The 20,633-nt window shown below is 37.3% G+C and overlaps 1 protein-coding gene across 3 annotated transcripts in view; it reads left to right on the top strand.

Annotated features, from left to right (window-relative positions):
• Positions 1-1,081: 1,081 nt before the first annotated feature.
• The window catches only part of LOC117415027 (leucine-rich repeat and fibronectin type III domain-containing protein 1-like protein), a 69,340-nt gene continuing 49,788 nt past the window's right edge, over positions 1,082-20,633 (top strand). The window contains exons 1-2 of one of the 3 annotated variants that reach the window (XM_059026674.1): positions 1,082-3,112; positions 8,386-8,630. The gene's annotated coding sequence lies outside the window, so the exon portion shown is untranslated. The remainder of the gene's footprint in view (positions 3,113-8,385; positions 8,631-20,633) is intronic. The other 2 variants (XR_004546347.3, XR_004546346.3) reach the window with 2 other exon arrangements.

The raw sequence follows: 20,633 nt of genomic DNA, 5'->3' as shown, positions 1-20,633 counted from the left end.
TTGTAATTGTGTGTAAGTACAAGTCTCCAAAGTAAAATATTTTATAAAACAACCATAATTATATTAGTTAATTAACATCCATTATATATTGACAATATAATTAGGTACAATAGTGTGCTAAAAAGGGATCAACCTTAATAAGCCCAAACTTTGTTTGTTCTAAAAACTACTGTTCCTTAAAAAAGGCCTGTAACGTTTTGTGATTATAGCCCATTGAGCGTTAAAATAAAATATGGCCCCCTACTTAAGCACAGATTAGTCTTTTGTTCTGTTAATTGACCCTGGATTATGCATTATCAAAGAAAAAACATTTAAGCATGCTTTATATGGTGTTGGCTGGGTAATCCTGAGCATCACATTCATTTTTCCTCATAGCTTACGAATTATGAACAACCCTCCCCCCGCCCCCCAAAAGAAAGTTATGTATTCAACGGCACCTGCCTGGCTAATAACATGTTAGATATGTACAGTTATTTTAAAATCATAGAGTTAAGTACTTACATCTGTTTTATTCAAGCGTGTGTAAAGTTGGGTATGACCAGCTATATTCAATCTCTATTAAATGATATGACAAAGACTAATGCATTAATTCATTTGCTCAATGAAAACTGGTTGGCAGATTGCAGTCTCCACTCCTTTTTTTTTATAACATTTGATTAGGCGCTGTCTATGGTTCTGAAACTGTTTTATTTTAATGCCCACCACACCGCCTTTGCTTCGATAAGCTGGAGATAGGAGCTTCTCGCTTCGAAGCTTGAGATAGAGTTTTCTTACTTAGAACCAACCGCTTCCACTTTCCACTTTCTCAGCCCTGACTACAGAAATTTAAAGGGAAATTAGAGAAAGAAACAAAATACAAACAGTCATTCTTTAAAGCCTGTCCACCAAATCCTGCTCCTCTGTGCTATGGTGGAGGAGCAGTTTAACTATATAAATTGATAAAGTAGGAAGAGCAAGCCTTTCTTATGTTCTTTCTTATCTTCTGTCACGTCGTTTCAGACTGTATGCAGCATGGTTAGAGAGACGTGAAGCGGATCAACAGCGAAGTGCAACCAGACAAGAGACAGGCATCCGATGAACTCCAAACTGCTCTTACCTGGGTCGTCACAATGGCACAAGGAGGGTTGCCCTGTAATAGGTGATCGCTCGTTCTGCGTGTAAAACAGGCGTGCAGTTGTATTTTATTTAGCCGACACAAGGACTTCGCCCTCGTTTTGAAGATCAGAAGAGGAAACATGTTACTGTCTTGTTTTCTTTCAACTAGTCTGGTCCGTGTGGTTGTTTTGACTCTTTTACCAATTGCTGTAGCACGGTGAGATGGATTTATTTCTGATGGATGTTACGCTTTTGGTTGAGTTATTAAACATTTTTCAGTTTGTAATCTAAAAAGTAAAAAAGTAGATATTGTATATGCAAACACCTACAGTTATTTTGACTTTTTGACGTGGATTTATTTGATTTTTTTAAAAATTAAATGTAATCTTACCTGGATTAGAAAACGGTTCTGTGGTAATTTCAGTAATATAATTATAGTGTAAAAGCGTTGGCTCCTTTGTTTCTGAGCTAGTGTACAGCTTTATCACTTTAACAACATCATGTTGACTTGTATAAAGTGTATTTCATTAAACAGCAGAGAACTGAGGAGATCATGAGTGGTCATTGGATTTAGTTTCTCCCTTTTTTCTATTGGAAGTCTTGTCAATGCGTGTTCGTTTTGAGTTCACCTGAGAAAGAAGAGTGTCTTTTTCCCTCCTCAGTATTATATTTCAGGATCGAGTGCTTGCCATTTCTATTCTCCGTTGGACTTCCTTTGGATAACAGTTCACACCGAATTCTCTACATACCCGATGCACTGCAAAGTTATCGCGTTTATTTATTTTTTTCTGTGTGGATTTTTAATAGGCTGGAAATGACAACTGGAAAGGTGCGGTGCCTTCACGATTTGATATGAATGCGGACGTCCGGGGGTCGAATCGATGTTCCTCAGTGACTTTATTGGACAAAACAGAACAATGTTCCTCAATTCAGGAATTGAATATGTTATCCTATGGTTATTGATTTCGTATTGAGGAGTAAAAGGGCGATTGTCTGTAGTCGAAACACCACCGCCGCGTCGACTTGGCTGTTTTATTCTTTATCAAAAAAACGATACGTCAATAAAAGTTTAAGAATCGAATGCTGATAATTGGTTGACGGCGTCTGTTGGGATGAATCACAAACGCTATTTGATTTGTGTCTGAAGAAAAATAACGTTCGAAGAACCGATGGGGATATACAGTTTGTGTACAGAAGGAGATAAACTCAAGGTAGCGTTTACCTTCATAAATTAATGTTTACCACTCATCTCTAAGGAGAGCTGAAGGAGTTCATACCCTCTTGCAGTCGCTATACAGAACAAAACGGCTCTGCCGTGTAATATGGGAGCATCTACTACTGGGAATATATATTAAATGGCGATACCAGCATTAATGAAAATAATATAAATGCTGAAAGGTTAAGGGATACACCAACTGTGATCTCGTTACTAGTCATAGTATCCACATTTACGGGTAGTGGCCAGTGAATAATCTTCAACACACTTTACAACACGATTCTTTTGAGAAAGATAGGCGGTATCAAAAAAAAAAAGGAAGACAGTTCTAAAAAGCGAGCATCTTCTCCTATGCAACCTACACATGTACAATGCACCCCTGCCTTGCGCTGCCTTCTGTTGCGAGAGGTGAGCGCCAGCGCGTGATTCTTGCATTTCCTCTACCTTCTCTGTCGCTCTTGCCAAAGGCAAGGCGGCGTTCTGATGTGCTCAGGGGTAGTCGCCCTGCATCAGACTGACTGACAATCCACTCGAAGAACTCGTAATAATATTATCAGAGTGGAATCCATCAGGAGAGAGAGAGAGAGAGAGAGAGAGAGAGAGAGAGAGAGAGAGAGAGAGAGAGAGAGAGAGAGAGAGAGAGAGAGAGAGAGAGAGAGAGAGAGAGAGAGAGAGAGAGAGAGAGAGAGAGAGAGAGAGAGAAGCGGAAAGAGGGAGGGGAAAATAGCAACCTGCTCCTCTCCGTGAGACGAGTCGCTAAGAAATGCAACCACGTTCTTTAAATGCACCTCTTCTGCAAAGGTAAATGTCTGTTATGTGTAATTTTGCTAAGTGCCTGGAGCTGGGTGTGGTTATATATATATATATATATATATATATATATATATATATATATATATATATATATATATATATATATATATATATATATAATTGCACTATAAATGCAGATTGAAGATGACTATAATAATGGGGTACTGATATCTACTGAATTGGGGATACAGTACAGTAGCGCATTGGTCAGCAGTGCACTATAAAACAACACCATACCTAACCCATTTCCAAACGAGTAAGGAGGGGGGCGGTTTAATAAAAAATACGGTTGTACTGCACTAGGATGTGGTGTCCATAGCTTACAAATAACTGTAGTTATGTAAGTTGTTTTGTTGTTCTTCGCCGATATCATGAAATGAGTAGCAATAACGCTACATTTGTGTTATTTTCATCGTGGTTTTTATTTATGAACAAGGTCATCTTTGATCACTGGATGTCAAGGATTTGCATTCCAAATCTTCAGTCAATAATTTATTGCGAGGTCTGATCAATGCTGTCTGATACAGGAGAGCGTGGCAGTTTCGCTTTAGTCTTTTCTGTTGCAATGTTGTAGTGGTAAGTACATGCGTTTTTTTTGTTACTATCAGACTAAGGCGAAACGTAATGCCCTAACTGTTATTTAGACTATTTGTGTACGTGTAAGTTCGACAATCAATGCGGTAGGGTGCCGAGCTGTATTACTGGTCGCAAGAAAATGATACCAGTAGCTAATACAGCAGCTGGGTCTATCCTGCTAGTCAATTACATTCTAGTTTTTCTCTTTGAACAGAACGGGCGAATCATGATCGTACTTTACTCTAGAAGCGCTTTTCTTCACTTCGATTAAATGTTAATACCGCATTCCATTGAACACTGGATTAAATACAGATGTTTAGGCTATTGTAAGTGTTCTGCCGTGTTTCCTTTGATAGCTGGCAGTTTCTTTGCATATCTGTGTTGTACATAGCCCCTTGGTGCGCATAACTGAAATGGACGGGCATAATTGGTATTTAAGTACTTTCTAATGAACGGTTTACTTATATAATAAGTTATATAATGAGGGCAGCAGTGTGGAGTAGTGGTTAGGGCTCTGGACTCTTGACCAGAGGGTTGTGGGTTCAATCCCCAGTGGGGGACACTGCTGTTGTACCCTTGAGCAAGGTACTTTACCTAGATTGCTCCAGTAAAAACCCAACTGTATAAATGGGTAATTGTATGTAAAAATAAATAAATAATGTGATATCTGTATAATGTGAAATAATGTATAATGTGATATCTTGTAACAATTGTAAGTCGCCCTGGATAAGGGCGTCTGCTAAGAAATAAATAATAATAATAATAATAATAATATCACGGTGGCAAGCTTCGAAGCTAAGGGCACTGCATGACATTTTAAATGCGTATATCTGATACCAAACATAACAGTACTTTATGTGTGTGCATTACCATTACGTTGCAAAATTGAATCCAACATTTTCAACCTGATCTATGTGTGTCTGTGATTATATATATATATATATATATATATATATATATATATATATATATATATATATATATATCCCCGCTAATATTATTGAATTGTTACAGTGTGTATGGCTATAAATTATGATTTGAGTTTCCTGAATGTTCATGCATACTGACACACCTCTATGCCAAGACATACAGTGCCAAGGTATGAGCAAGAACAAAACAGAGGCCCAACATTGGGTGCAGCAAAACATTTAGTCTACCCATTTTAAAAAAAAGTTGTGTTTTTGAAAGGTTTTCTTGAGAGAATTGAATGTCATTTGTCTTTAAAACGTATTTAGCTGATGTGAAACACATTATTTCTTCTCAGGATTGTTAATTTATTACACTATGATGAGCAAAAAAAAAAGTATGCATGTATATATGTCCGTTTGTATGTATGTATGTATGTATGCTTGTCTGTATGTATGTACATTATGTACAGTGCATACAGTATGCATGTAGTCACTACTGCTATGAGCTAGAACAGCTACAGCAAGCTTGCCTTATCTATTGGAACAGGCAGGGGGCTGTGTGGTACTGTTCACTGCAATGGGATAAATGCATTGCCTGGCTTTCCATCAGACAGATATTCTTTATTCTGTTTTATTATTTTTTTATTTCTTAGCCGACATCCTTATCCAGGGTGACTTATGGTTGTTACAAAATATCACAATACAAAGTATCACATTGCAAAATATCACATTACAGATAAGAGCAGTTATAAAGAACAGTAAAATAAGCAGAAAGTAAGATCACATTTTAATAAGCGCAAAATAAAGAATACAGTAAATAATTACATTTAAGAACGAATTTGACTAAGAGCAGTTAACGTATATATAAAAATGTTTGCATATAAGAATTAATTCCAATAAGAGGCATATAAGTACTATAAATGGATAAGAACGATTTCAAATAAAAAAAAATGTGAATGCAGATAACTTTAAGAGTAAAATGAAGTACAAGACACTGAAAATAAGTATAATTAAGACTAGTAGTAGAATACGGCAAAATATGGAGCAGTTCAGTGCAAGTACAAGATGATGCAAGTACTGGTACAAATGAGTGACATAGTCCATTATAATATTGTGAGGTTTATAGATGCTGTTTGAGCAGTTTGTCTTGAGTGCCATATGCCTTCACTGTCCTTAAAGCAGCAGTGTCCTGTGCTGTCATTGTGTTTCATTTACATCATCACACTGTTTAACAATCCAGCACATTCTCTGCAATATACTTTATAAGAGAGCAAAACTTATTAATATCCCAAATATAGATACCAGTAGGGGCAAATGCTTCCCATTGCTTGAATGTTGCTTTCCACTGCACTTCAGTGAAGCAAATATACATATCTCTGCTACTTTTTACAGTTTGAAAGTTATAACATGAAAATATCAATGAGAATTTTAAAATTGCAAAACTTTTAAAAGGTAACAACCAGCATTTGAAAACATTATTAAGGTATAAACACTTTGAAGTACCCAATTCTAAAGCCAGCAGTCATATTACTAGGGATCCATTAGGCAGTACACGTGTTCAAACACAGTTCCTGACAGAATGACATAGTGCAGAGAGAGAGAGAGAGAGAGAGAGAGAGAGAGAGAGAGAGAGAGAGAGAGAGAGAGAGAGAGAGAGAGAGAGAATGAACAATCTCAATGTATTCAGTAGAATCTAGGGCATGGGGCCTCCCATTTTCTATTGCATAGATATGCAGTTACAAGACTATCCAATTGATTTTTACCACGTTTTTCTCCCAATTTGAAATAGCGAATCTATTATTTTTAAGCTCAGCTCACCGCTACCAGCCCCGTGCTTACTTGGGAGCAACAAAGACGAACACACGCTGTCCCCCGAAATGTGTGCCGTCAGCCGGCCACTTTTTTTTTCTCTTATACCTCAGAGCTACAGCATCCGAGGACAATGCAGCTCTGGGCAGCTTACAGTCAAGCCCGCATGCGCCCGGCCAGTCTACGAGTCACAGGTACGCGGTGAGCCGAGGACACTCTGGCTGACCTAAGCCCTCCCCACCCTGGCGACGCTCAGGCCAATTGTGCGCCGCTCCTTGGGAGCTCTCGTTCACGGTCGGCAGTGGAATAGTCTGGACTCGAACCGGCGACCTCCAGTCTATAGGGCACATCCTGCGCCACTCAGTTGCCCAATATTACTGCTGCTCTCAACCCTATATTGACAATGTTTTCTTCCACACGATTCTGTACATTGTACATTTGTTTTTACTATAGTATGTTCCAAACACTGCTCAACAGCTAAATCTGATTAGGCACAAACTGACTTATTCAGCATGCTACCTCAAAATAAATAATAAAAAAAACACAATAAAATGTAGCTTGAAAGGCAATATAAGGTTAAAGGTGTAGGCACTGATCTTTTAAATCTTTACAATATCCACTGCAAGTCTATTTCTCAGATTTCCAGTTATCTGGACCACTAACTAGTCCCTATGTTTTTATTGGGACCAGGTGTTAGATGTTTGTAGATGCACACCTGGCTTTTTGCAAGCTACAAAAGTTACACAACTGGCAGAGCCTCTTGCACAGTCTTTTTCAATAATATTTCTATTCAATTTTACTTTCAGCATATAGGTCAGTTATACTGAAAATAATTGAACCAAACTGCTTTCACCCCCATTAGTCCTGTTACTTAACATTGTTATGAGCTCTACTCTTCAATTCACCAGTACAGTACATTCACAGCTACAGCGTAACAGTTCGATTGAAGTGCCCATTTAGTTTGTAAGTACATTTATTCATGCCATCGCAAGTGCAAGCAGTTCAAAACATTGTTCAAATACCTGGTCTTATCAATAATATACCTAAACCAGATAAGTTCTGAAACCCAGGACTGGCTGCAGGGCTTACCCAAGTGAAGTCAATCCAGTCTAGCTACCCTCAGTTCTGGAAAGATATCCTCAACTACAAGGTGTGCGATTTTCTTCAGCTGTGACTGAATATATATTAGTTTGATCTCCCGATGGTCAAAACAGTATCTTACTCTGGCAGGAGCTGCAATAGCTATATCGAACCTGAAGAAAACTCATTGAGATGAATCATCTACTTTATAAGGGTGTCCAGGAAAGATCACATAAGGTAGCAAAGCATTTAATTTCACGTTACATTACTTATCCAACAATCCAGAAAATAATTGCAGAACACACATCTGCACTTTTGGGAATAACAATACAATCTAACTGTGACAATACCATATGACGCTCACATACATTTTGATCAGAGATTTAAACAAATGATGATTGAAGAGGTTTTTTTTTTGTGGTTATTTTAAGAAAAAAAGCTAGATTCTCTAAGACAGGAGTCTGCAACCCTGGTCCTGGAGAGCCACAGGGTCTTCTGGTTTTCATTTCATTCAATTACTTAATTACACCTATTATTGGTTTAATTAGTTAAAATTAACAGGTGTTCCAGATCTTTAGCCATTGATGACGTAAAGACACCTGTAAAACCTTCTGGATTGGGAAACTCCAGGATTGGAGATCCCCCTGCTCTAATCTCTACTCCAAATCATCATCAGCACATTTTATTTTCAGATAGTAAAAATGCACCTGAAGTTATCAACCCACCTTTCTCAAGTAAAGAGATGTATATAATGGGGGCCTGCTTAAAAACAAACTTTAAGCTGAGTTATTTATTAAAACATTGTGAAACCTGTTCATTTTGCAATAGGTTGCAAGGGCTTTGTTGGTTAATGCAATGCATTTCAATTTATTCTTTGCTTCTGACCAGCAGTTGACCAAATGCAGCTGGAGCAGAGATTTCCAAGCAAAGGAAAATCACAGCAAATGAAACAAGCGTCATTCATACCTGACACTTTCCTATTGTTGACTTTGGACACCAGTATCTCTGCAAACCACTCAATCTCATCTGATCAGAAACAACTCCTGAACTGAAAGTGGCAAAAACCTGTTGTACAATTAACAATTATCATGGCATTCTAATGAAGAACCCCAGTCAATGCATCCTTTAAAAAGGTGAGTGATTTATTACAATATTTTGTGAGTCCCTGAAAAACAAATGCTAACAAATTTAAATTTATAATCCAAATAGATTTTGAAAGGACAATTTCTCAATCCCTTAGAGTTTACAAAAAAAAAATCTAATAATTAATTAAAACAAAACTTGACCGAGAGGGATGTGGTAGTTTGTCTACTTAGTTTTATTATAGTTTTCCCTTAGAATTCTGACTGAACGTTTGGCTGTCCAAAACAGTACCATTGGCTGTCCAAAACATCCCAATCCCCTTGTATCTACCTTTATGCAACCATTGCCCCTAACTACAGAACTAATACACTGTCGTTGACGCTGCATTGAAGATAAATTCCTTGTTTGTTTAATGTGCCCGTGATTCCCCTCTGAAGACTGCTATGAATTGTGTGTAGTAAACGGTACATTTATCTCCCTAATTGACTGATCCATAATCTCTGAATGGAATACAATGCTGGCTGTGTTCTGTTCATAGGAATGACTGCAGTAGAAGGCTGTGGACAAAAGAACCATACCTGTTATCTCCATCCCATTTGCTTTGCATTAGCACATACAAACAGCTTTGTGTTGGTAGGAATTGGATCACATTTTACGAGTATTGTAACATTGGTAATCTCCACTGCTGTGCTCACAGCAAGCGTGGGGTGTGAGGGTCTCAGAACCCCTCTGTAAAATGTTGACCCCCACATACATTATTGACCACCCACACAATGATAAATGATACATATACATACCATTTTGTACTAAACCTTATGGGTACAATTTTGCCAAAGTGACAGCTAAAAATATTTGCTATGGAAGCTGTTTCTTCAAAGAAACTGGATGAGTTTGAGGATGGTCAAAATTAAATAAATTGGATGCAATTTATCTGATTGTGAAAACACAGCTTAACCTTATTTGGTCCCGCCTTATCTTCGCGCCGTATGTTAACACATGCCGTCGAAAAATCACGTTGGAACCTCACAGGACTCCTAGGTCCCAGTCTGAGGTGTTCTCATGTATATTCACTAAATAAGTCTACTCTTCAGCTAGGCAAAACTAACTCAGTTAAAACAGAAACAGTTAACACAACACTGCATATATTGGGAAGGAACAATTCCACAAATATTCTAATATGTGTTTAGTAAATGTGACACAGTGAATAGAGGATGGGGAAGACATTATTAGTCATGAGGGGTTGACAGGTTTTAAGGATACTGTGATAACCCAGGTATCAATAATACAAAAGCACCTTGAAGTTTATTGACACTTGGTACCGTGCCAAATCTGCAGGCAGCAATCCACCGACTGCCCTTCCCCTAGCATTCCTCTGACAACCTACCTCTGTGCAATGAAGGAATAGCAGGCAGAACAATCTTGGCTGTCTGTACATCTTTCATCAAAACCCTGTATGCCTTTTAATAAGCAACAGGTAAAGGGCAAAGACGTTTTGAAACCGCAGAGATAAACAGACACAATTAAAGAGTGGAAAGAAGGAAATAGTAAAGTAACCGATGATAAGTGGTGTTTGTGTATCATAGCTGGTTTTCACTTTGTTTTCTGTAGGAGCGCCTTCAGTTTCAAATTCAACTTTTGGTTTATTTGTATTTATTTATTTAGCTAAAGCTGCTGTAGTATAAACCCTTCTATAAGTTTACCACTGTAAACTTGCACAGTATTTTTGCATTTACCATAGTTTACTGTGATTTGCTATATTTTTTTTTTTTTAAATGCTTTTCCGGTAACACTTTACATTAAATGTCTCTAATTACTGTGTATTTATATAGTAGTTACTTATTAAATACATGTATACTTACACATAATTACAATGTTATTATACATAGTTACAATGTACTTAATGTGTAAATCTTTTTGCACAAAATAACACTAACCCTTTTCTGATACAATTGTGCACTTACATATATCGTGCAAAAAGATTTACACATCAAGTAATGTATTTATGGCGGTATAATTATGTTGGATATATATATATACAATGCCTTGCGAAAGTATTCGGCCCCCTTGAACTTTGCGACCTTTTGCCACATTTCAGGCTTCAAACATAAAGATATGAAACTGTAATTTTTTGTGAAGAATCAACAACAAGTGGGACACAATCATGAAGTGGAACGAAATTTATTGGATATTTCAAACTTTTTTAACAAATAAAAAACTGAAAAATTGGGCGTGCAAAATTATTCAGCCCCTTTACTTTCAGTGCAGCAAACTCTCTCCAGAAGTTCAGTGAGGATCTCTGAATGATCCAATGTTGACCTAAATGACTAATGATGATAAATAGAATCCACCTGTGTGTAATCAAGTCTCCGTATAAATGCACCTGCACTGTGATAGTCTCAGAGGTCCGTTTAAAGCGCAGAGAGCATCATGAAGAACAAGGAACACACCAGGCTGGTCCGAGATACTGTTGTGGAGAAGTTTAAAGCCGGATTTGGATACAAAAAGATTTCCCAAGCTTTAAACATCCCAAGGAGCACTGTGCAAGCGATAATATTGAAATGGAAGGAGTATCAGACCACTGCAAATCTACCAAGACCTGGCCGTCCCTCTAAACTTTCAGCTCATACAAGAAGAAGACTGATCAGAGATGCAGCCAAGAGGCCCATGATCACTCTGGATGAACTGCAGAGATCTACAGCTGAGGTGGGAGACTCTGTCCATAGGACAACAATCAGTCGTATACTGCACAAATCTGGCCTTTATGGAAGAGTGGCAAGAAGAAAGCCATTTCTTAAAGATATCCATAAAAAGTGTCGTTTACAGTTTGCCACAAGCCACCTGGGAGACACACCAAACATGTGGAAGAAGGTGCTCTGGTCAGATGGAACCCAAATCGAACTTTTTGGCAACAATGCAAAACGTTATGTTTGGCATAAAAGCAATACAGCTCATCACCCTGAACACACCATCCCCACTGTCAAACATGGTGGTGGCAGCATCATGGTTTGGGCCTGCTTTTCTTCAGCAGGGACAGGGAAGATGGTTAAAATTGATGGGAAGATGGATGGAGCCAAATACAGGACCATTCTGGAAGAAAACCTGATGGAGTCTGCAAAAGACCTGAGACTGGGACGAAGATTTGTCTTCCAACAAGACAATGATCCAAAACATAAAGCAAAATCTACAATGGAATGGTTCACAAATAAACATATCCAGGTGTTAGAATGGCCAAGTCAAAGTCCAGACCTGAATCCAATCGAGAATCTGTGGAAAGAACTGAAAACTGCTGTTCACAAATGCTCTCCATCCAACCTCACTGAGCTCGAGCTGTTTTGCAAGGAGGAATGGGCAAAAATTTCAGTCTCTCGATGTGCAAAACTGATAGAGACATACCCCAAGCGACTTACAGCTGTAATCACAGCAAAAGGTGGCGCTACAAAGTATTAACTTAAGGGGGCTGAATAATTTTGCATGCCCAATTTTTCAGTTTTTTATTTGTTAAAAAAGTTTGAAATACCCAATAAATTTCGTTCCACTTCATGATTGTGTCCCACTTGTTGTTGATTCTTCACAAAAAATTACAGTTTCATATCTTTATGTTTGAAGCCTGAAATGTGGCAAAAGGTCGCAAAGTTCAAGGGGGCCGAATACTTTCGCAAGGCACTGTATAATATATATATATATATATATATATATATATATATATATATATATATATATATATATATATATATATATATATATATATAAATCTTGTTTTTCCAACCTTAATTAAATTTTAAGGACACTGTACATGACCACACATTTTAATAGCAACTTGTACCTACCTAGTAAGGAGCAATGGTAGCACAATGGCTTTTTATTTTAAATAAATACTAAAAGAGACATTTGAATATGTGTTTTTAATGTTGAGCTAATTTCCCAACGTTTCTGTATGTTTCACATACCTTTGTCAAGGGAAAGTGTGTTTGAAAACAAACAGTGGAGGTACTTTTAGGCTTTTGATGCCATGGTAACTAAACTTACTTATTTCTACTTAAATCTCTTAACGTGATTCTGATTTACTATACAGCTCATGATGTAACAATCTTCTATTCCTTTCTATTTAAACCTTCAGCCATCATAGTATTGAGTATGTATCCATTTATTGTCCTTTATGCTTTTTATCTAATTGTACTTCTTCTTAAACTACAAATTATGTATATCATTAGGTGGTGAGGCAGTTGTTGATAGAATAGCAACAGAGACAGTGGTAACAGTATCACATTGCAATTGGTTGACCAATACATTGAGGCACCATGGTAGCATATTCGTATCAGACTGTACCAGGACCACTGCTTGTACGCTGGGATTTAAACAGGATCCCAATAGTTTTGTAACTCCTTTTTAAATTCACTTTGAATGGGCTAAGGACATCACATTGCTTCGTCTCTCTGAAATGGTGCTTGTTTTCCACTAGGGTCTTCACTTAGTTCCTCTATTCTGGACAAATTCTACTTGTGAGCTGTGAGTGTTTTATTTCCATATCATCTTGACAGTAAGCAGGAAAAAAACAGCAGAATTCTCTGCAGAGCAACTTGTGAAGCTGAGCTATTTTAAGCCTTTGAAAAACTAGCTGTGAAGACAGACAGGTCCTAATCTCCGCAGCGCATGATGTGAAGCAGTAAATGTGACTTTCTGCACTTAACTCGACTCACATTAGAGTAGTGAGATGGATATATACCAAATCCACTGCCAAGGAAATAACACAGGTACGTGTCTATACCTGTTTAACTGCTGCTACATAATCATGGCAATAGAAACTGCTACCTGTCCTGTAATTTCGAACTGTAATTGCTATCTGCACTTTATTTTCTGACAACTGTTAGTAAGTAAATGAAAACTCACATTGTAAAAGAAAAATAAAATACAATCTAAAACCAACTCTATTTAGAAATGAATCTGTTTCAGTGTTTGGTTCAGAGGTGGCCAATCCCGGTCATTCCACTTTTAACAGATAAAATAAGAGAATTAACCACTTTAGGGTTTGGATAGAGGTTAAATTGGTTCAGTTAAACACTTTAGACCAGGTTTGGAATAAAGACCAGGACTGGAAGGGCCAACTTTGTCCATCTCTGGTCTGGTTAATAACGATCTAAACCAGGGGTGTCTAAAGTTGGCATTTTGATTTTTAAAATGGAAAGCGCAAATGGGAGGAGATCGGCTATGAAACACAAGGCTCCAGCAGTTTCTATTTAGAAATGCTCATCTGAGTGGAACACCACTTTCTGTAGATCTCAATGTAAGATATATCCTTTCTGAAAGATATTAGTTTGTGGCAAGGGGACAAAATACATTATTCAAGTAAAAGCAACGAGAAATGCACCACTGGTTTTGCGCCTCCAGCTGTGCAAATTAAGTTTTTTTTGTCCCAGAATTCAACCTTTTTGACCATCATGCATAACTAAAAGAACACTCAATAATGGAAAATATATACTTAGTTAAATAAACTTTCTAAATGCAATAATTAGACATGTACCAATTGTATGTGTTCCATATTTTAAAACACATAAAACGACCCACGGTCAATCTTTGTGGATGCCACTCTGAATACGTCAGGGATGGAAATAAGACTCCTATGTCATTGCAGTTTCACCCATTTCAGGTTTTACTATGAGCTTGATTAGCATGTAGGTGACAAGCTCAGGTGTTTCTTAATAAAACTCATTGTAAAACCAGGAATGTATCAAAGTGCTATGTATATATATAATGTACAGAAATATGTTTGTTCACTGCTGTGGTACGAGACACACCTTGTGTTACTTGCAGACAGTATTATTTAATATTTATGATTACAGCAGTACAGTGTATCTTTCTTGTGTTTGTGATTTGCCTTAGTTTTCAGCTGGGGCTTCTTATTCAAAATTGGTCTAAAAAAAGTGATCCACCAAATAATAAAGATGATAACCTTTTTGTTAGAACTTAGGCTATTGGACTTGCTATCTCTATGTAACAGGGCGGAGACTGGGAGTGAACCGGCAACACTGTGCACCACAAGCGAGAGTCTTAACCACAATGCAAAAGAGCTAGGCACTCTACATTCATGGTTTTATCCCAACACCACCCGTTACATCAAAACACATATAAGGGGGGGAAGCATGTTATATACAATAGCAACAGTTACCTCTCATTACTTCGCAGTAGGACAGTAGTTACAATGACTGCTTTAGTTGTGTGGAAAACACAGCCAGCAACATTGACACATTGCAGCCTGCTGAAGCTCATAATGAATTAGAATGTTGTCCTTAGCCTGATAGGCACCCTATTATCATGGTAATTGTCAGGGCAACCGGAACACAAAACAGATGTATATTTATTGGACCTAATTAAAGCTATTCGTATATGCTGAATTACACATGTCAATGTAAGACAAAATAAGCTAAGCTTAAATGAAGATGGAAAGTAGTGTTATTAAATATAGTGCAGGTGTGGGTTGTAGCTGTGGAGTGTTTAAAGCAAACAACAGGCAACTAACAGTGTCTTTACCTTATTCACACTACCTGCAGAAACATATCAGGAACACATTTCCCCTGCCATGCCTGCCAATTCAAAATGAGAGGCACAGCATGTTGAAAACACTGATGGCATTTAGCAACAGTATGTACTGAATAGTAAATGAATAGTTTAATGAAAATTGTATAACTGGCATTTAAGATCCAGATGTCATAATGTAAGCCAATGAGGCGTTAGTATCATGGTAAATATATTAAAATGACTGATTTACAGTATGTGACAGAGCTTCTTCTGTTCTCTCTATACTTCTAGAATCTAATACCCTGAATAATCTTTGCTACATAATGTTAATACTAAGCTACATATATGGTACTTATGAACGCCTATTTTATATTCTTGACGCCAGGGATTTTCACCTCTGTAGGCGGTAATTATGCAAGATACACGTGTATTGAAAATATAATTGTTCTGAACAGTTCATGCTTTTATGTATTTATCTATCTATGTATATTAGTAGGGCTGTTCTGAATCGTGCATTAAACGCGCATTCTGGGTAGAGAGAGAAATGTGTGCTGCTACTCAGGGAAGTGCTGATTTGAAGCGAGCGCTCTCTCCCATGAAGTGGTAGGACATGTTGGTTTTACGCTTGTATAAAAAGGGGTTAAAATTGTGTAAAAATCATAATTGTCGTCTTGTTTTGTACAAAGGATTGCTGATAGTGTGCTACAGATGTACATATGCATTTAGAACTGGAATTTTTATCTGTGTTGATTTGAATGATTGCCAAACTGGGCCATCAGGGTATTTAATACATGTATTTAGGTATAAGGACAACTGCATAACTTTCAGACATGCAGAGTAATTTAAATTTGAAAACCTCAAACTGTCAAAATGACTGCCGTGGCGATTCTAGTGTTTAGCGCCTCCCATTATACATCTTCCAAGCTTTTTCTATTCATACTTCTATGACATTCTTTTTTGCATTTTACCAAATATTTATATTGTGATACAGCTGTGGCTGCATATATGCAACTACATTTATCATAAGATAGTGTGTAATAATTCTGAGTTCAGGAGCTGCTCTTCAGTTCTGGTGGCCTGGCATAAATACATGTAAGTCGATCAGCAAAAAAGTGTCCTTATAGAAGCAAATTTCCCTTTTGTATTTCTGCCAGTATAGCTGTGCTCTAGATGGTTCTGCGAAATAATAATGCTACCAATGGCAGCATAATTTGCAATTGTAATTTGAAGCTAACAAAAAAATTATATAAATATTATCCATAGCATTTATATCAGTTATATTTGCTATGTAGGTCTCAAATGACCAGTTGTTAAAGCTTGTTAAAGTAAACATATTGTGCTATACTAGGTTAACGAAATCTCTATTTGCAACCCACGCCCAGGAAGTGTATCTCATTTCCTGAGAATAAGGTATAGAAACTGAGAATTTTCTTTAACCTTCTTTTAAAAAACACATCAAATCAATAGGGATGCATCTGACTGGAAATAAGCCGTTGAAGTGATGGGAACAATTTCATCCTGCAAATGAAATGACAAAGGCAGTGCAACACTAAAAGCAGGGCATGCAAACAGAGATGCAGTTTTAAAATGAACATACATGTTTACTATAATATGTGTTTATTTAAATACTGCACATTTGAGACCTTTGTGGTTAAAGGAAGTGTAAAACAGATTTTTGGAATTATTCTGTGAGCTACAACTGCTTTAAGTAACATTAACAGTTGATTTTGCTTTTTAAAAATCACTGTAGTATCAATGATCCTTGTGCTTCATGAGATACAACGGTAAAAAAAAAAATCATGCCCATTTTTTCGGGCTTCAGCAATAAACCTGACCATATGGGAATTACAGTGTCAGCATGATCTCTGTATCCAACACATAAGTCCCTTTGATGGTTTTATGTTTGTGTTCTTCACTTGTGTTGCTCGGCTTTGATTGACTTGGATGTGGGCCCAGGAGAGATATAAACGAAAAGCGATTCCCAATTTTCCTTCAAAGTGTCTGTATCCTCAAATGGAACCTGCTCCAGGCTTAATGCATTGATTCCTGTTGAAACAACCTTTAGTTTCCTCCCAAATCTGTCTTTCTTAAAAACATCTACACTGTAATACCGGCATTAGCTGAAGGAAATGCATCCCGCCCCAAAACTAGAGCTGAAGGAATGGAGATACAAAATGTAATCCTAATTTCAAAGTAATTTCTGGTCAGATTAGGGGAATGCAGTACAAGAGAGATGTGCTGTATCAAATTAACCTCAATGGCACTAATACAATGTACTATGGGGTAATGGTTTCACATAGTGTTACTAGGCTGCCAGTGGTAAAACCAATGCATAGCAACACATTTCTTAAACAGCCCTTAAAGTCAGGTTAATTGGGCCCTGGACAGTACATTTCTATACAAAATGTAGCTCTCAATTTTCCATTTGACAACATTCACATGAGCAGATACACCCTAATGGCTTTGAGAACTAATGCGCTGGCATGGCTTTGTTAAAATCACTCAAGATCGTTGATGCAGATGCAGAGGGAGTTAACACATTATCACAGTTTTCGATGCAGATGTGGCTAAATACATCAGCAAAAGGCACACTAACAAGTTGCAGGTTTTCAAAGAGTTACTCAGGCATGGTTTCCTAGTTAGCTGGTGGCAATAGCTGACATCTGACACTACCATCTGTACACCTCTACATGGTGAAATTTCCTTCAGTTACAGATAGCCACATCATCCAGATCATGATGAGAATCACACTGTTAACATATGTGTTCAATCCCACAAGCCTGACTGTGATTCTGTGCATCCCAGACAACTTCACCCCAAGGTGACTTCCCTGTAGGTTTACACAGTAGAGTTGTTAAGCATGTTGTCTTATAAAAGCACATTTTTAATGGTGAGTGTAAAATGGGCTGATATCCGTCGCCAGTACCTGACCTGTTGAAATATTGGATCAGTTGCTTCTCAACTAGTATTTTGAATAGACTACTATTATATAACACGACTACTTATACAAGATCATAATGGTTTGATCCTCCTTTGTTTTATTATAAGTAAGAATCCATTGAAAACAAAACAGAGGTCTGGAACAGTTACATTAAAAAAATAAAAGCATCCTAGAACAATTATTATACTCTTTAAACTCTTTCCTTCCTGCATAGTTTAAAATGATAATGCTTAATTTACTGGAATTCAAAAACAGCACACAGCTCTATATCCAAGGCGAACCAGGATCCAACAGGATACTCATGAATCACTAGAAATACTTAATGAAGAAAAGTAATTAACTAATTGAAAACTCAGTTTAGATATTGTTTATAAGTCAAGGCATCTGCCAAATAAATACAATCTTGCATTCTGTTTGTGATTTCATCTCTGCTTTGCTCCGCGTAACATGTTGTGATTAAAATTATACCATCCTTCTGTATGTACAAACTTAAGAGAAACTCAATAGTCTTGGTTCAGATTTACTTAGAAACATTAATGGTTATGTTAAAGTGTGTACCTAATCCAATGCTGGCCGATCTGGCCAGTCGGTTATAATAGTGTTGCTATAATTACTTGTTTCATTTTTACAACTTGTCCTACTACATTCCATCTGCTAAGAAGTGCTTGCCTTGCTCCAGAAATCAGGATTATTGTTCCTAAACTCAAGATTGAGGGACCTTGACTTGACCACAATTGTTCAAAAACAGCTGAATTAACTTATTTTAAATCTGATTGAGCGGTGACCCTATAAGTTGTGCTGATTCGATTTTGGACATGATCTGATCAAAGGTGACTGACCGGTGGCTTTTTAGTTAGCCGGTAGGTTCACAATTATGTGCTGTATGTTTATTGTCTGAATGAATGTGAATTGTAGCTCACCTTTAATACCATGGCACACCCTCCAAAACAACATAATTCATTATGGGAAGTGTAGTCCTTCTGTGAAAGGTACTCGAGACAGGTAAAACGTACCACCATGCATTGTGATGAGAGTTGAAAAGCCTGAACTGTCCCAAACTGTCCTAGTGTACGTGGAGTCGTATGGTAACCCTACCAATGGTCTTTCCTGAACTGAAACATACATCAATAAATATAAACTCAGATTTAGGCTCTCTGTAATATTATAACATGAGAAAAGCCCCAAATCATTACACAGTACACAAGGGGTATTTGGAAGTGAGATTAGGATGACCTTCTAATCAATGTCTGTCATATTGGGATATTGACTTTTGTGGAGTCGTGGTAGGTTATTTTACAAGTCGTAAAGTTTAGTGGTTTAATGAAAGCATTGCATAAGATCCCAGCCCACTAGCGAATAAAATAACAGCCCTAAACACAGTGAGTTCTCAATTCTCTGTTTGAAAAGGCTAGTTCTCTGGTCTCTGCATGCAATACAGCCTTTGATATAGACCTATACTGTTGATATTGAAAATGTCAATTGTTCCCACTTTCAGGTACGGTTTTAAAATCCTTATCTCCATGCACCAGTCCTTGAAAGAATTCAGGCCAGGGTTGGAGTGACTTGCGATGTGATGTAGCCTGCAGGTGGGTGTCCAATTAGCTATGGAGGGAAGCTCATCCTTTATTAGAGGGTTACTGGAATCTCCATTTTAAATTCAGGTCACCTTGGTTTGGAGTGACAGAGATGGTTGAAGCTAAATTAGATTTAGAAACAATGAATTAAAGAGAAGACAGCTTCACAAAAGGAATGTGTGTTTCCGACCCAGGACCCCAGCGGTGAAAGGTTGTTAAATGAACATGTTCTGAATTGAATGAGGAAGGCTGCTCTGTCCTGTCAGTCCCTGGACTCAAGTACAAAGCAAGTTCAAAACCAGGTAAAGGCAGATTTAGGAAGAAAAAAAAAACTCAATATTGCAGTCAAACTATATTGCAACCTAGAACCATTGAGATTGATGGCAAACATAATAAAATAATAAGAAAGATGTCAAATGCAAACATTATTCTTTAAACCAGGGGTGTCCAAAGTTGGCTCTTCCACTCCACCTCCATCCAGATCCTGAAGCAGTTAATTATCTCATTTTACCTGTTAAAACTGGAGTGAAGTTTCCCTCCAGGACTGTAATTGGACATCCTTGATTTAAACATTTAATCAGAGTGGTCCTGAGTTATGCTTAAATATTGTACTTGAATCTTTTTCTATAGTCGTCTGCCAAGTAAATGCCTCTTGCTTTATTTCCTTTTCAAAAATGTTATGCTTTCATCTTGAATAATGTTGGCTCTGTATTTGCCTGTGTTTGTCTGGATTGGAAAAGAAAAAAGAAAAACTAGCCCACAAAATACCTGTTATTCATGAAAATGTTGTAAGTCACAGTAATTACGTTTCACTTAAACTTTAGGTAGGTTTATGTTATATGACAAAGTACGCTTAGTTCTGAATAATTCCTTCCACTGTCACACCTATGTTGACATATCCCATAGGACAACTGAAGTATGCATTAATTTATTTTTTTTATTCATTCAATTTTTCATAAATGATTCTGGGAAACATAGGTTAGTGGCTATGATGATTATATGCAATTAGAATTTCAGTGACTGTT

Source organism: Acipenser ruthenus, chromosome 7 (assembly GCF_902713425.1).
Source record: "Acipenser ruthenus chromosome 7, fAciRut3.2 maternal haplotype, whole genome shotgun sequence".
In the NCBI taxonomy this organism is placed as follows: domain Eukaryota; kingdom Metazoa; phylum Chordata; class Actinopteri; order Acipenseriformes; family Acipenseridae; genus Acipenser; species Acipenser ruthenus.
This window is presented reverse-complemented; position numbering and strand designations above follow the sequence as displayed.